We start from the raw sequence: 19,172 nt of genomic DNA on the forward strand, positions 1-19,172 counted from the left end.
CCTCTATGTCAGGAATTGCCCGGTGAATCCAGTACTTAAAGAACAATACCCTAAACTTGCAGAAGAGGAACGCACACTCCCTAGGGAAACGCGAGTCACTCCAGCCCAACTTCGATCTGGATACTGTAACAGGCTAAACTCTTACCTATCCAGAATCAACCCCGACATACAAAATGTCCCTGCTTGCAATGTGTCCCCACATGACACCAACCATCCCTTCAATTGTAATGTGGAACCAACGTCTCTAACACCCCTCTCCACCCTTGTTGAAACAGCAAGTTTCCTCGGACTCCCGTTAGAGGACTTTGATGAAAATTTGGGATCGGTCAGACCTATTGGATAGGGCATCGTTACAACATTAACAGCCATCTCAGGAACGATTAATATGACCACTTAAACCTTCTAAGCCATCCCGCTCTACCCCCGGATTCCACGAGGAACTTGGGGTCGGCAGAGCCTCGCCTGATAAATATGTGTGAGATACATTCATATTTGTAACAGGATTCCTCTCGCTTAGCTGAGGTTAACAATCGGGTTGCGGTAGCTCTGAACCTATAAAGCTTTGTAGCTTATCAACCAGTTGAGTCCCTCGTTTACTTTTGTGTACAAACATGTTTTGATTGTTTTGTTATAGAGCTGAGCTACATTACACTGAACGAATCCACGGCGACGTTACTGATCAGTTTAACGCCATACAGGTAGTTGGCAAAGGTAACGGCATATACGATCAGAAGGCACTCGAAGACGATGCCTCAAAACTAACAACCAAAAGCAATAATTATCATTTCACTGACATAAATTTTATAGTTTTTTTTCCGGAGTCACAATCTTTTCATAATATTACTTAGCAATTTAAGATTAGACATTTTTTTCAATTTGTGTTTTGACTTACCAGCAACAAGAGAATCATGTTTAATTGTACGCCGCACAATCATTATAGCATTATGTAACGAAGCTCAGTTTCTTCCAAAAATTGTTCGGCACCGCTACGTAAAATCAATGTACTACATGTTCTAGCATTAACGCAACCTTTAAATAATTATAAACTATGAAATTTAAATCACTGTCAAACCCAATATCAAACCTTGGAAAATGTTGAAAAGTTCACCACCAACTTGACGTCCTTCAAAGTAATCACATTGACCCAAAACACTTGAATTAATATCATTAGCTGTAGTCATAACAGCACCACCACAAGCTTTCATTGTACGTTTAAAATCTTCTTCTGGTACACGAACAGTACAGAAGATATCATGATCTGCAAAATACTGTGTAGCAACATCACCAATTGGTAGTTTAGATAACACAACATTGGCCCCTTACTTAGCTAGTTTATTGTACATAATACGCCATTCAGCATCAACAATAATCTGATACTCTTGAACATTATCAACACGTACTTCAGCATTATCTAAATATTATAAATCTTTTTGTTAATGAATAAGTTTGGAGGACATTGCTGTGGCAGCGCATTTTTCCAATAAAGCACGTTCCTTCGATTGGCTCTTCGACATGTACAGCCATGTCATATTTTGGTCATGCATAATTGTAATGCTTTACGTATAGTTTTAATGATGATACATACATACACGCCTTCCTCAACATATGGCTTAACTTGTTTTAAGATTTCACCTGCTTAAAGTACTACTGGAGTGGTGCCATCGCCGACCTCATAAGAGAAACATTTTTATTCTACACATTCTAATATAACAAAAAACTTACCTCAGCATCTTGAGATTTGGCGATGTCGACTAGAGTTTTACGGCTGGATGTACAATATCCAATAGTTTTATACTGGTTGTACCATCATTTGAAATTGTGACCTTACCACTTAAATCAACAATATGCTTGTCCATACTGCGTGGAACCAATGTAGTGCGCATAGCGTCCACAATTGATTGCGAGGCACTAATGCTGGATATGAGTTGAGGTTTACCTTGAGAGCTATCGGTACCCAAATATTTTTTACACAAAAACTCATATGTACCGAATACAAGTTCAGGACGTTCATATTTATCGACACGCTGTCTGGTGTGGCCCAAATATTGGAAATATACAGTTGGCACTGTTGAGAAAAAATATGGATCAATGAACACAAGTAAAAGTGAAAGATTTTGTATACCATCTGTCGTTACTTTACACATAAGACATTGGAAACGACGACCAGTATCTACAAATTGCATATTACATCTAATTGGACCCAACATTTTTTTGCGAATCCGCCATTTGTTGTTTTCAGCTTGAAACGTCGCAGACGTACCGCATTGATAAAGTTCTAAATTTCCAAATAAATAGAAGAAAAAGTGTTTTAGGTCTGTCTAAAAGTTAAAAGTGTACATTTTTCATAAAGAAACATAATTCACAACAATATCAGCAAAAGTGATCTCTAAATTTGGTGCTGTAACGTGTGTTTGTATCTAGAACCAGCCGCCATTGCTCTTGAGAAGTAAATTTTGAGCACAGACAAGCGTGGACTTAATTTATTATAATTATTATTATAAAACTGAACAAGAAATACGAAAGAAGTGTTAATACTTGCAAAATTAGGATCTTAATAGCTTGGTTAGTGCGTGGAAAACTAAACAAAAAAATGAATGAGTGGATGTGTAGCGATATGGGAAAAGCCATTTTCTGTCACTAGATTTTTGCTGGATGGTCCTCCAGGTATGCCGCCGGCATCTACTGGACCAGGTGGGGCAATGACACCACATCCAGTTATGCCAAGGTATATACCACAACAGCAACCGGGTTGTGCAATGCCACGACAGCAGCAGCAAAAACCTATCTGCCAACGCCAAAACAGTCGGGCTATCCACCACAACCTGGTCCACCTGGTTGTCCTCCATAACCTCAACAGCCAGGTTATCCCCTACAACAACCAGGTGCACCACGTGGTGACATGGGTTAAATGATGCAACCAACACAACCTGGACAGGCGCCAATGCCCAGTCAGCCACCCATGCCGGGTCAACCCCCAATATCCGCATGTCCTGGTTATATAATAATAATTATTATTTATTTATTTACGGCCTTTAAGACCTAGTTCAAGATATGCTAATACTACTGATATATTTCAAACATTGCTTATGATTATTTTTTTATAATTTTCTTTAGCAACCACCTGCGAAACAGTGGCCCAACGCCTATTAGATCCCGATCAGATGCCAAATCCGATAAGCGTTATCATTCAAAATCAGCGCTGGTGGTGCTTTTATTACTAATCAACAAGGTTTATTGCCACCATTGGTGACCACAAAATATGTGGTACAAGATCAGGGTAACTCCTCGCCACGTTACGTTAGGTATTGATATTCGAAATTAATGTTTTGTTTGGCAATTACATTGATCTTTCTCGTTTGCAGGTCCTTTTTGTATTGCATACCTGCAACATCTGATTTATTAAAAACAACAGCTTTTTCCTTTACACTTACTATCTCACCAATGGCACGCACGGTTGAAAGTGAATATGAGCCACCCATTGTAAATTTTGGTGAAATGGGTCCAATTAGATGTAATCGTTGCAAGGCTAATATGCAATTCGTAGATGCTGGTCGTCGTTTCCAATGTCTAATTTGTAAAGTAACAACAGATGGTAAAAACTCTTTCTCTTTTACTTGTGTTCATTGATCCATATTTTCTCTCAACAGTGCCAACTGAATATTTCCAACATTTGGGCCACACCGGACAGCGTGTCGATAAATATGAACGTCCTGAATTTGTATTGGGTACATGAGTTTTTGTGTAAAAAATGTTTGGGTACCGATAGCTCTCAAGGTAAACCACAATTCATATCCAACATCAATGCCTCGCATTCAATTGTGGACGCTGTACGCACTACATTAGGTTCACGCAGCATGGACAAGCATATTGTTGATTCCAGTGGTAGGGCCACAATTTCAAATGATGGTACAACCATTATGAAACTATTGGATATTATGCATCCAGCCGTAAAACTCTAGTCGACATCGCCAAATCTCAAGATGCTGAGGTAAGTTTTTTGTTATATTAGAATGTGTAGTATAAACTTTTTTCTCTTATCAGGTCGGCGATGGCAACACTTCAGTAGTATTTTAAGGAGGGCAATCTTAAAACAAGTTAAGCCATATGTTGAGGAAGGCGTGCATGTACGTATCATCATTAAAGCTATATGTAAAGCACTACAATTATGCATGACTAAAAATGACATGGCTGTACATGTCAAATCGCCAATCAAAGGAACAACAACGTGCTTTATTGGAAAAATGCGCTTCCACAGCAATGACCTCCAAACTTGTTAATCAACAAAAAGATTTATTTTCTAAAATTGTTGTGGACGCTGTACTTTTCTTTGATGGACATACAAAAAATATAAAATGGCATTAAATATAGAATTCGAATTCAAGGCTGAGCGTGATAGTGCTGAACTACGTGTTGATAATATTCAAAAGTATCATAAAATTGTTGATGCTGAATGGCGTATTATGTACAATAAACTAGCTAAGTAAGGCACCAATGTTGTGTTATCTAAACTACCAATTGGTGATGTTGCTATACTGTATTTTACAGATTGTGATATGTTCTGTGCTGTTCATGTACCAAAAGAAGATTGGAAACTTACAATGAAAGCTTGTGGTGGTGATGTTATGACTACAGCTAATGATATTGTCACGGATATTAGCATCCCTAAGCTATACCATCACTAAGGCGATGCTAAGCGATGTTCACGTCAATAATCAAATCATGTATACACATATATAAAACAGCCGAGAGATGTCACACACAGATGCATTTACTTATACGCCTATGTGTGTGCGAGAGACTGTAAACTACAAACTCACATACATCTGAGAGACGCTGAAAAGTAGAAAATTGTAAACAAGTAGAAACTATATGAGAACTATAAACACTCGAAATAGTTGGTAAGTTCTGGAATTGGAAGAGCCTAGATGTATGCAGCGTAAACTATAAAAGCGGCACAAGCGAGTAAAATGTAATTCAGTTTGAGTTGAGCTATCAATCAGTTTGATTAAGCAGGCGATCTGGCGGCCAATAGTAGAGTTTCATTTGAGTTATCAATCAGTTTGGTTATTAAGCCAACGAGTAGCAAAGTATAAGTGTTATTGTGAAGTACTTTAATAAAGGCCATTTTTTCCATTATTCAATATTGGAGTTATTTATTCAACAGTTTTGTGATTCGAATTTAGCAGAGGATTGCAAATAAGAGGATTTGCAGTAAATTCGTTACAATATTAAATCAAGTGTTTTGGGTCAATGTGATTATTTTGAAGAACGTCAAGTTGGTGGTGAACGTTTCAACATTTTCCAAGGTTTGATAGTGGGTTTGACATTAATTTTATTTTTATAGTTTATAATTATTTAAAGGTTGCGTTAATGATAGATGTACATTGATTTTACGTGGCAGTGCCGAACAATTTTTGGAAGAAACTGAGCTTCGTTACATGATGGTACAATACTTCAAATACCTGCGTAACGACCGGCACAAAACGCTTGACTCGACGTCATGAAAAACTGTTTAATAGTTCAAATGGTAAAAGTATCACGCATCCAGCGAGTACTGTAGTTGCAGAATCACTTGTAGCTGTCGAGGAGGAACGTATATTCCTTATTGATTTCGGAATTCATGGATAACGGAGTACATCGCCCTTTCGTTATGGATCAGCGCCGAGCGCATGGTGGTACTTTAGAGTTCACATCTCGATATGCTCACATAGGTGCCCATTCAAACCGTAGTGACTTAGAATGTTTAGGTTATAATTTAATATTTTGGTCTCAAGGATATTTACCATGGAAAGATGCGGCAATACAACATCAGCAAGAAAAAGTTCATCGTGATAAGGAGTATCTAATGACTGTTGTATGCGAAATGCTGAAAAAAATCTATGGCAAGCAGGTTCCTAAATATTTAGGTGAATTCCTTCATCATGTAGAGCAATTAGCCTATCACGACGGGCCGGATTATGCAGCGTATCGTCGTATATTCGAACAAGAGTTTCAACAGCTTGGATACTCATTAGCTGAGTTGCGTTTGGATAACAATGAAATAGTACGTAGTTGTGTGCGAGTAAAAGAGGAAATTGAAAACAAAAATTATATATTTGACATGAATAGACATAACGGCAATGCAGCATGGAGTAATATGAAGAATATTTCAGTGGGCACGCCATTCCATGAGCGCACACTCTCCAATCGGGTGTCGCCTATAAACCTAAGGTCCAAATCTGACAAAAAATCTATGAAGAAGAAAAAGTTTTCATGGGCTGAAGTTTTGTCACAGGATTCTGACCAAATTGCACGCGAACGTGCAGAAAAAGAATTTGACCATGAAGAGGAGTGAGTGAGGAGGACATGGAAGTTGATGACACAGATGAAATGCAAGACAATGAAGAAGAATCTGATGAAGAAAACGAACATGAGGGCAACGACGGCGATGATGAAGACGACGCAGAGACGGATGCAAATGAAGCCACTGAGCCAGACATAAATGGTGGACTTAAAAATTTATTCTAATTAATTGCTCTAAGCTTTTTATTCTCTTTATTAAAAAAATATTCAACAATAGCGTAAAGTTTGCAACAAGTTTTTAAGCAATTTAAGTGCAACGAATTTGTCAATCATTTTTAACCAAAGTTTATAAATTAGATGTATAACAAGAAAATATTTTGAATATAAATAATTGCTGATGAATTTAACTTACAGTACCAATACCATCAACTAAATGATCCTTATAAATATTGTAATCACATAATTCAAAACAAAAAATTACTATGAGTACCTACGTTTATTATTGCAAAATCTCGAAGAAAGAAAATTGAATGAATGTATATATCGCATTTTAAACTAAAAAATGTGAAAACTTAAAAAAAATTAAATCGGTATTTAAGTGTAAATCGATCCATGAAAGCATCATAAAATAACTTATGTTTTTTTGGTAGTTAACGTTATCGTTTAGCCTGGTTTTGTTAAGAATTTTGTTTTTTTTGTAGTATAAATCAACATTCAATACAAAGCTTCTCTGATTATGAGTTGCAATACTTTTTGGTTTAGGTTGCGATATGTAAAATTACATATTTTTGTACACAGCTCTAAAATGTAAAGGAAAACAATTTATATATTTCTATTAATGAAATTATTAAAAAGATATTGTTGTATTAATGATATAGAGAAGCGCCAACACGAATGCAAGTGGTTTCAAACCTCTGGTAGGCAATTCACCACTTTAGCTGTCAGAACAAATGTTAAATTGTTCATTTTATGTAAAAAAATTTTGAAAGTTGAAATTGACGTTCTGAAAGCTCAGGAATTTCAATTGAAGTTCAAAAAATTACAATTGAAGTTCACAATTTTCAATAGAAGTTCAGTAAATTACAATTGAAGCTCAGGAATTTCAACTTCAGTTCAGCAAATTAAAACTGAAGTTCAGAAAATTATAATTTAAATTCAATTATAATTTTCTGAACAACAAACAGAAATTCTTAACTTCAATTTTAATTTTCTGAACTACAAATAGAAATTCTGAGCTTGAATTGAAATTTTTGAAATTCAGTTGTAACTTTCGAACCTCAATTGCAGCTTTCTGAACTAAAATAAAAAAGGTATAGTATTAAAATTGGCGAATTACAAGTCAACTTACTCAAATTGTGAATTGCCTACTCGCGATTTGATCGTTTACTGCAACCAATAGTTCTGCTAGTTCTTCTCTTTTGTTTTCTATATCATTAATTAATTTATTTAAGTTTCCCTTGTTATGGTCCGCTTGCGAGAGTCACCTTTGGAACGTACCTAGTGGCTAGTGATGGCAAATAAAAGGTGCCATGGCAATTTTGATCGAAAGGAACACTAGAGGTCGCCACGGGCGCGTAAATGATGATCTCTAAGAGAAGATGTAAATTTGGTTCAATTCCCATATTAAATCATGTGCTAGCTCCTACGGAGGCATTTAACATTGGATTGGTGCAGTAAAAACGTTACTATCAGCTATTAAACAAAAGCGAAATCAATTCTAAATCATGTGCTAGCTCCTACAGAGGCATTTAACATTGGATTGGTGCAGTAAAATCGTTATTATCAGCTGTTAAACAAAAGCGAAATCACATTCCAGCATCAAGAATCTGTAATAATAACGACCAAGCTTATTTGTTGTACATGTTGCGAAGTCGGTCGCTGTAGCTGTTGTTTTGACACTAGAGCAGCATCAAAAACAAAAACGTACCGATTTTTCATTGTCGTATAAAGCGGAAATATATTCACGGAACGATTCCGTAGTGAGAAATAGCACTACGAGTAGCGAGGCGTGTGCGCGTAGGCACCCACATTGTACCTGCTCACTCACCCGCCCCACAAAATATATCGACCAAAAAAAAAATCAACGCTCATAACTTCATTGGAAAAAGCGCTTAGTTGTGCACGCGTCCTTGACATTCGAAAATTAGAAGAAGAACAGTAAGAAGTATAAACAAAATCAGCAGAGAGTAAAGAGATTCGCTTCCGCCAGCCGTCTTTGTAATAGCGGACACGACAGCAGCAGCCGGCACCACCACGAGAGGCCGCTGCATGTGGGCCCCCTGGATGAGCCTATACCAGAAGCACTACAACCGCCTAGACAGCGCAACCACCGCCGGCGGCGCACTACCATTACACCACGCGCAATCACCAGCTTAGCGCAACCACCATCGCCAGTGCCACTAAGGCGCGTTATATAATCGACAGCACCTACCCTCTTTGCGTGCAAAAACCGTGCACGGCCACTATAAACCGCGCGCAAACACCAGCGATAGCGCTAGCCAACCAAACGCGCTACCACCAGCTATAGCGCCAACGAAACCACCGGACGTACCACCACCCTCAGCTTTAGCAACAACAATCAACAGGGCCGCCTCAGATAGGCCTGCTGCAACCTCCACTTGATTAACCACAACCAGCCGGGCCGCCTCGTATAGGCCTGCTGATACAGCCACCAACTACGACAATAACTGCCTTTAAAACTGGATGAGTTCGTTCAGTAATAAAAAAACCACATTTTTTTAATTTTAATTTAACCAATTACTAGTTGGGTTTGGAATTAACAGAATAATTGTAAAAATCTTTGGGAGTTGAGTTGGACTATAAATTTGTAATGCCAGCCTAAAAAATAATTGTAAAAATCTTTGGTAGTTGAGGTGGACTATAAATTCGTAATGCCAGCCTAAAATTAGTTAAGTTAGTTAGTTTTAATAAGGTTCTGAAGTAAAATTTCGAAATTTATTCAAAAATGTTTTAGGAGTTGGTTTACAACTCATTCACATTCCTCTTAATTGCACTGAAATTTATTTTTAAATTTGGTTATTGAAAAAAAAGGTATCGATGGTTAAACTGTGCTGTTACTTTAGTGCGTGTAGATACCTGAACACTATTACATATATGGGTATTTTAGATTTTCTTTCATATAAATAAGAAAATTGTTTTATAATGTAAGAAAATCTAAAATGTTCTTCGGAGGAAAAAATTGCCGAAAGCATGCTCAAAAAAATAGCTTAGAATTTTAAATGAAAATTTTCTGAATATTTTTGAAAACCTGCCGAGTTTTAAAAATTTTTTTTTGAAAACATTTTCAAAATCGACATACACATTTTCTGTATACATTCAATCAATTGTTTAAACTAACAAAAAAAAAAAAACAAAGAATATATAAAATTGGATATTTATTACTTCTGAATAAGGGTGGGTCCAATTGTTCAGTAAAATCTGTGCTTCAAATAATATAGTATGCAAGCTGATGGCCACAGTTTTTTAAAGGTCTTTATTTTAGTATAACGGCTACTGAAGCTGTAAAGGCTGAACTACCAGAGAGGTGATGTGTGAAGCGTTTTCAGCATAAATGCAGCATTCCTTTTGTAAAATCTGAGAACTTTACCGCTTTTGCTAGCAGTTATTAATTATGAACGTGAAAGAAAATGGTTATTTCTTATACATTTTTCTACCCCAGCTGCAGTACGCAGGGCAAAAATTTAACTGACCTGATTTCCAAGTTTTATATATATATCACTATTTAAATATAGGGGTGCGGTTTTGCTAGCGAGAATTTGAAAAAAAAGCACAATACTTCAGAAGACGTTTCCAATGTCGTGTTTGGATATTGGAATTGCCTTTTAAATGCGTAAAAAGACCCACCCTAATCTACTACAAATGTATAGCTGCGTAAAAAAAAAAAACAAAAAAAAATAGCAGGAAAAAATCACTTACACATTTTACTTACGTAAATTAAACAAAAAAACGGTTAATGCATTGTACAATGAAAGCTGTTGGGGTCTACCCGAACAAAATTTCGAAAAAATTTTAAAATAAGAATAGTTTTTAAAAATAATGGTATTATTTAATTCAAATATACATTTTTAGTAATTTTGCACAGTTTTACACTTTGTATGGAAGAAAACGCAAAATCAGCCTTCGAAAAAGAGTTTTTAAAAAAACCAATGCGAATTTTCAAAAGACTTCAGCCTTTTTATTTACTCCAACTAGAATAAGTTTGTAGTTCAAAATTATTGACTAAACATTTGTAAGTTTACATGAAGACTTTTAAAACTGCGAATTTTTTCGAAATTCGTTTTCGTTATTCAAGTTTTTTTTAGGTTGTAAATAAACGAGAACATAATGAACTATAAATAAATTATTGTAACAATGGGAATGCTGGCGTTCTCTTTTATTTAGAAGGCACTTAGGCATTAAGGTAAGGGGCCACCGAAAATTTAGGTGCGTCGGTGGCCATGGATTTTGAGGGTGGGCTCAGCACCGGGCTTCGCAACAACACCCGCGGCGCCCCAAGTTATATTCGGCCCTTTCTGTTTTCCCCTTCCTTTTGGTTTTACTTTTCAGCAATTTTTTTTTCCTTTTGATTTTCAGCGTTAGTAACCGGCCATGTCCGGTTCGGTAATTTTTTTCTTTGCGTTAGTTTCTTTTTTGAATTTAAATTTTTGAATGTTTAACGGTCTGTCCGTGGCATCCGGTTCTGCCGGATGTCGTTTAAATTTGAATTTATAAGCGTTTTGAGTCGGCTCTGCGCTTCCGTCAGTTTTTTTTCGAATTTGACAGCTGAGTCTTGAATAGGCATGATATGATTTTTTTTGTTATGGCGCAGGAACAGTAAGGTTGGCAAGGACCCCACCCAGCCGACATGACTAGCCACAGAGCACCCCCAGATCATGCCTACTGCCTTCCTTACTGCTCTATCAAGGAGGCGATTCCATAACACCCTTAACTTTGTATGCATACAATCGCATACAATAAAATTTGTATTTATGGCTCACCAACAAGACTGAAAAACTATTCCTTCCTTATGACTTATAGTTAATAATTGACAACTATTATAAATAATATAATATATTATAAAAATGTTGAATAAAAGAAATGTTAATGGATTTGTATTAAAGAAATGTTTTATTTATTTAGTAATTTCAGATATAATCCAAGTAAAAAAAACGGTCGTAATACTAGTCAAAAGGCGGTCATATTAACGTAAAAATACTCGTAAAGTTACAGGAATATAACTTAAAAAATGACTGCCATTTGACAGTAAACGTGAATGTAAGAACAGTACAGCACTATAGTTTGTTTACATTTCTATAACCTAATACCGTATAAGTGTGAACAGTATGGACAATCACATAAATAGGTACGACGGAATGGACTGGTCACAAAACTTAACGCCGCCCTGTACAAATGCTACTTAACGATTTACGTGTTCCATCGACACAGATATTAGTCATTTTTCTGGGCAATTTACGGGTACATTTTTGCTGGGCCCTCGCCACGTTACGTTACCCAGCAAAAACTGTACCCGTAAATTGGTTAGTAAAATTACTAAAATCTGTGTCGATGGAACACGTAAATCGTTAAGTAGCATTTGTACAGGGCGTCGCACCCTTTTGTGACCAGTCCATTCCGTCGTACCTATTTATGTGATTGTCCATACTGCTAACACATATGCGGTATTAGGTTATCGAAATGTAAACAAACTATGGTGCTGTACTGTTCTTACATTCACGTTACGGCAGTCATTTTTTAAGTTATATACCTGTAACTTTACGAGTAATTCAGACTTGTATTTTTAAGGCTCCCTTACTGACACTTACGCCACGATTCTGAGCGTTACCGGTAAAATAGTTCCCAGAACATTATGTAACCGAATATCGTTACCGCTTCTTTTATTCGCGATTCTGGCCCAAGTGGTAACGCTGTCATCACCTAGGAACTCACCAGTGTCTGTGGAGAAATTTAAAAGGTAGTTTTCTTCGCTTTCACGGTTGCCACTTTGGTCCATTTGGACCAAAAATGGTCTCTTCCAACCCCTTTTGGTCCCCTGGTACCTTTCCTACAAATTTGGTCCTTTTTAGGCAGTAACCACGATTGGTACTTTTCTTTCTTTTTCACTCTGGTAAAAATTCACAATATTGCCCAAAAATTCGCCACACTTTCGTTAGCCCCCATATAAATTTGAATTTACTTCAATGGAACTCTCACCATAAAAAATTGCTCAGTCAGTAAAATGTACCAGAACAATAACATTTCACCTAGGATATAATTTATGCCAGGCATTAAAAAGAAAAGTGTTGGCAAACACATTGTCCTTAATTGTTGATGAAATAACCGACTAATCAAAAAAAAACTCTTGTTTTATAATAATATTAATAACGGCTAAATATTTCGATCGGTTATACAACACTATGTAAAATATGTGAAAATAAAAATTGCTTCTCGCCTAGCATAGCTTATAGCGAGCACTCTGCCGTGAGCCTAACACTTTCAAAACTAATACACAGAAATTCTACGCATTACTTCACGTTTGGCACGTTGATATTTAAATCTTTCTCACCCAGCTCAATGAGTTCAAGGAATTCCAGGACTATTGTGGTGTTAAGCCACGCAAGGTAGTTGAAAACTAAGTAGCTTGACACAAGAAATATTTTAACTCAAAGACAGAAGGAAGCAAATGCAAACGAGATTTGATTTCGGAAGAAATGTTTTGTATAAAATTATTCCCGTAGGTGCTAGCAGAACCCTTGAGACCTGGGATCAAAACTCACACTTACTGAATCTAGGCTCTGATATGAAGTTTAAACGTTAAGGGAAAAAGTAAGCATCTATAAAAATAGCACTAACAAACTTGCCTAGTTTCGTTTATGATTTACTGAGTTTTCCACAAACATAGTTCGGCAACATCAGAACGCAAATTTTGAACCGTTTCTTACTAAACCGTAACTGCACTATTCATTTTGCTTCATTGCAATCAACAATATAATGCTAGAACCAAGAGCTTTGTGACCAAAACTAGGTTCAAAACGTTTGGTTGGTGGAAAACATAAACTTATCCTATGTCAAAATATAGTATCATTTTTGGTTACATGCACATATATTTGTTTCTTCAGCTTGAAATAAAGGAAAGTCTTCACCATGTTTAGTAAAATTTTATATGGAAACATCCTAAAATTTTGTATTTTATACTAATAAAATAAAACAAAAATTTTGTCCTTGTTTTCGATGAATTTTGGTCCCAAATGAAAACATGGTGTGGCAACCGTGTTCGCTTTACCGAAAATGCCTCACTTGTAGATACGAGGTTAACGAATAAACGGAACGATGTGTATATGCATATTATGCATGAGAAGTTTCCACATAGGTATATTGTAATTTATTCTGTGAAATTACATAATGTAAACAAATATGTATACTATTATCTTTACTATTTTGGGCTTACAATTCTTTATTTTTCAGTTTTGCCTTTTCTAAACAACAGCTGTTGTGAGGTTATTTCGATGTAACCATCTACTTTTGTGGGTAAACAATTATCCGGCTACTTTCGCGGGTAGAATACCAAAAGGGTGTAAAAGTTGCCACATGATTTCGTTACCGTGGTGAAGAATGTTGTTACCACACTAGAATCGGGGCGTTAGCATAGACTTGACTTGACTTGGCGTAAACTTGGAAACTTAGCCACGATTATACCCCACTTAGCGCACACAATCTGGCATCATAATCAATAAATGTCATTTTGTATGACAAAATGTCAAAATGAAATGGAAACAAACAAATGGCAACTCAAAATATAAACGTCACTTAGAACTTACATAGAAAATCAAAATTCAACAGACTTCTAAGTCAAGTTAAGTGTTGCTAAGTTTTGAGTAATCAGTAACATACAATGTTCATTTAACAGAACTGTAAGTGACAGTTCTCAAGTCAAGTCAAGTCTATGCTAAGTATCAGAAATGGAGCCTTTACAGTATTTTTACGTTAATATGATCGCCTTTTCACTAGTGTTATGACCGTTTTTTTACTTGGATTATACTGCTATATAAATAAAACATTTCTATAATTAAAATCCATTAACATTTCTTTTATTCAACATTTTTATAATATATTAGATTATTTATAATAGTTGTAAATTATTAACTATAAGTCTTAAGGAAGGAATAGTTTTTCAGTCTTGTTGGTGAGCCATAAATTAATTAATTAATGATATAGAAAACAAAAGAGAAGAACTAACAGAACTATTCGTTGCAGTAGACTATCAAATCGTGAGAAGGCAATTCACAATTTGAGTAAATTGACTTGTAAATCGCCAATTTTAATACTATACCTTTTTTATTTTAGTTCAGAAAGCTGCAATTGAGGTTCGAAAGTTACAATTGAAGTTCAAAGATTTCAATTTGAGTTCAGAAAATTTAAATTCAAGCTCAGAATTTCTATTTTTAGTTCAGAAAATTAAAATTGAAGTTCAGAACTACTGTTTGTAGTTCAGAATATTATAATTGAACTTAAATTGTAATTTTCTGAACTTCAGTTGTAATTTGCTGAACTGCAGTTGAAATTCCTGAGCTTCAATTATAATTTACTGAACTTTTATTGAAAATTGTGAACTTCAATTGTAATTTTTTGAACTTCAATTGAAACTCCCGAACTTTCAGGACTTCATTTGCAATTTTCAAAATTTTTTTACATAAAATGAACAATTTAACATTTTTTCTGGCAGTTAAAGTGGTGAATTGCCTACCAGAGGTTTGAAACCACTTGCATTCTATAACATTAATATAACAATATCTTTTTAATAATTTTATTAATAGACAAATATAAATTTTTTTCCTTTACATTTTAGAACTGTGTACAAAAATATGTAATTTTACATATCGCAACCTAAACGAAAAAGTATTGCAACTCATAATCAGAGAAGCTTTGTGTTGAATGTTGATTTATACCACAAAAATAACAAAATTTTTAACAAAATCAGGCTAAACGATAACGTTAATTACCAAAAAAAAACATAAGTTATTGTACGATGCTTTCATGGATCTTACACTTAAATACCGATTTAATAATTTTTTAAGTTTTCACATTTTTTATTTTAAAATGCGATATATACATTCAGTGGAATAATTTTAGTTTGAGGGTACTCCATGCAATTCTCTTTCTTCGTGATTTTGCAATAATAAACGTAGGTACTCATAATAATTTTTTGTTTTGAATTATGTGATTACAATATTTATAAGGACCATTTAGTTGATGGTACTGGTACTGTCAGTTAAATTCATCAGCAATTACTTATATTCAAAATACTTTTTTGTTATATATCTAGTTTATAAATTTTGGTTAAAAATTATTGACCAATTCGTTGCAATTAAATTGCTTTAAAATTCTTTGCAAACTTTACGAGATTGTTGAATATTATTTTAATTAGAGCATAAAAAGCTTAGAATAGTAACGTAGGAAAAAACTTAGAATTATTTCAGTTAAGTTCATCACAAATATTTATATTCAAAATACTTTTTTGTTATACATCTATTTTATAAATTTTGGTTAAAAATTATTGACAAATTCATTACAATTAATTTATATTCAAAATACTGTTTTGTTATACATCTAGTTTATAAATTTTGGTTAAAAATTATTGACAAATTCATTGCAATTAAATTGCTTTAAAATTCTTTGCAAACTTTACGAGATTGTTGAATATTATTTTAATTAGAGCATAAAAAGCTTAGATTAGTAACGTAGGAAAAAACTTAGAATTATTAGATTATTAGATACTTTTTAACCAAGATTATTTCAGTGTGTGCTGTTCGTTTGTTGTACAAATTCGTTGCATATTAATTTTCAGATCAAGAATACTCAAAGTTATCGTGGCATCGTCTTGTTGGTCAATCGCGCTCCGCAATATCCAGTGATGGGAATTGACATTCATTATAAAGTAGCGAAGGCACGGTCCTAGGCAAACACATCGCCAACCTGTGTTGGCAAAAGATATGCTGAACTGTAGAGGAAGAAATATTTTTAAAATTTAATAAAATCAAAAATGATAGTTGTGCTAAAAAGGGGTAAAGTATTGTATGTTAAAGTATAGCAAAGTCTCAGCGGCATTGTCCTGGTGAAAATTGAGTTTGAATAGGTCTCATTCTTCATTCTCAGAAACATTTACAAAGGTACCTCGTAAGATATTAAAAATTCTCAATGCATTTTGCAATAACTTCAAAAAAAACTCACATTCAAGCCAGTGTCATATCCCTACTTCTGTTTAAATTGTAAATATCAGTAGCTATCTTCACCACCAGAAGAAGTCACTATTGTTTCCTACACCATATGGTCGCTAAGCCTAAGGATTACCCACTGGAAGAAGCTACAGGACTGCCAAAATACTGCCCTCAGAACCGCCACGGGTTGTCTCCTTATGTCCCCAGAACACCATCTACATAATGAGGCGAGAATACTCCCAATAAGTGAAAAAAATGAAATGCTAACCGAACAGTTTCTGTTGAATACCCAGGAACCTGGGCATACCAACAGACATCTGATTGATGAGACAACACCGCCCAGGGTCGTAAGGAGTCACACCCGCAAGCACTATGAGGAAATACGGCACCTGAGAACACAGCGGTATGAAGCCAAAAAACATAAGCAGGTCCTTGGTGAACTCCATAAACAGGCGTCGGATCTCTATGTCAGGAATTGCCCGGTGAATTCAGTACTCAAAGAGCAAAACCCTAAAAATGCAGAACAGGAACGCACGTTCCCTAGGGAAACGCGAGTCTCTCTAGTCCAACTTCGATCTGGATACTGTAACAGGTTAAACTCTTACCTAACCAGAATCAACCCCGACATACAAAATGTCCCTGCTTGCAATGTGTCCCCACATGACACCAACCATCTCTTCAATTGTAATGTGAAACCAACTCCTCTAACACCCCTCTCTTTATGGTCCACCCCTGTTGAAAAATCAAGTTTCCTCGGACTCCCGTTGGAGGACATTTATGACAATTTGTGATTGGTCAGACCTATTGGATGGGGCGAAGCACTGCTACAACAACAACAACATCAGAAGGCACTCGAAGACGATGCCTCAGAACTAACAACCAAAAGCAATAATTATCATTTCACTGACACAAATTTTATAGTTTTTTCTTCCGTAGTTGGACACAATTTTTTCATAATATTACTTAACAATTTAAGATTAGACATTTTTTTCAAGTTGTATTTTGACTTACCAGCAACAATAGAATCATATTTAATTGTACGCTGCACAATCATTGTACCATCATGTAACGAAGCTCAGTTTCTTCCAAAAATTGTTCGGCACTGCCACGTAAAATCAATGTACCTAGAACATGTACATTAATTTTACGTGGCAGTGCCGAACAATTTTTGGAAGAAACTGAGCTTTGTTACATGATGGTACAATGATTAACGCAACCTTTAAATAATTATAAACTATAAAAATAAAATTAATGTCAAACCCACTATCAAACCTTGGAAAATGTTGAAATGTTCACCACCAACTTGACGTTCTTCAAAGTAATCACATTGACCGAAAACACTTGAATTAATATCATTAGCTATAGTCATAACAGCACCACCACGAGCTTTCATTGTACGTTTCAAATCCTCTTCTGGTACACTAACAGAACATTTCACGATCTGCAAAATACTGTGTACCAACATCACCAATAGGTAGTTTGGATAACACAACATTGGCGTCGTACTTGGCTAGTTTATTGTACAGAATACGCCATTCAGCATCAACAATTTTCTGATACTCTTTAAAATTATCAATACGTACTTCAGCATTGTCACGCTCAGCCTTGAATTCCAATTCTATATTTAAAATTGCGATTTTATATTTTTTGTATGACGTTGGATCCACCAAAGAAAAGTAAAGCGTCCACAACCATTTTAGAAAAGTAATCTTTTTGTTGATGAATAAGTTTGGAGGGCATTGCTGTGGCATCGCATTTTTCCAATAAAGCACGTTGTTGTTCCTTTGATTGGCGCTTCGACATGTTCAGCCATGTCATATTTTGGTCATGCATAATTGTAATGCTTTGCGTATAGCTTTAATGTTGATACGTGCATGCTCGCCTTCCTGAACATATGGCTTAACTTGTTTTAAGATTTCACATGCTTAAAGAACTGCTGAAGTGGTGCCATCGCCGACCTGATTAGAGAAAAATTTTTATTTTTTTATTTAAAAAAATTACCTCAGCATTTTGAGATTTGGCGATGTCGACTAGAGTTTTACGGCTGGATGCACAATATCCAATAGTTTCATAATGGTTGCCCCATCATTTGAAATTGTGGCCCTACCACTGGAATCAACAATATGTTTGTCCATATTGTGTGAACCCAATGTAGTGCGTACAGCGTCCACAATTGAATGCGAGGCGTTGATGTTGGATATGAGTTGAGGTTCTACCTTGAGAGCTATCGGTACCCAAATATTTTTTATACAAAAACTCATGTACCCAATACAAGTTCAGGACGTTCATATTTATCGACACGCTGTCCGGTGTGGCCCAAATGTTGGAAATATTCAGTTGGCACTGTTGAGAAAAAATATGGATCAATGAACACAAGTAAAAGTGAAAGAGTTTTTTTTACCATCTGTTGTAACCTTACACATTAGACATTGGAAACGACGACCAGCATCTACAAATTGCATATTAGCCTTGCAACGATTACATCTAATTGGACCCATTTCACCAAAATTTACAATGGGTGGCTCATATTCACTTTCAACCGTGCGAGCCATTGCACAGTGTTTCGTGTTGAACAAGCTAGTTGGACAAAACCAAAGTTCTTATTCCAAGAAAAGTGTAATGAGAAATGAAAGAAAACAAACAAAATAATGGGATTTTTGTTTTTTTTTTTTTGATATT

At 35.5% G+C, this 19,172-nt stretch overlaps 1 pseudogene; it reads right to left on the bottom strand.

The window, feature by feature from the left end:
- Positions 1-370: 370 nt before the first annotated feature.
- On the bottom strand, positions 371-18,700 carry LOC137241576 (T-complex protein 1 subunit eta-like; annotated as a pseudogene).
- Between the last annotated feature and the right edge of the window lie 472 nt (positions 18,701-19,172).

Source organism: Eurosta solidaginis, chromosome 2 (genome assembly GCF_040869045.1).
Source record: "Eurosta solidaginis isolate ZX-2024a chromosome 2, ASM4086904v1, whole genome shotgun sequence".
NCBI classification, from domain to species: Eukaryota; Metazoa; Arthropoda; class Insecta; order Diptera; family Tephritidae; genus Eurosta; species Eurosta solidaginis.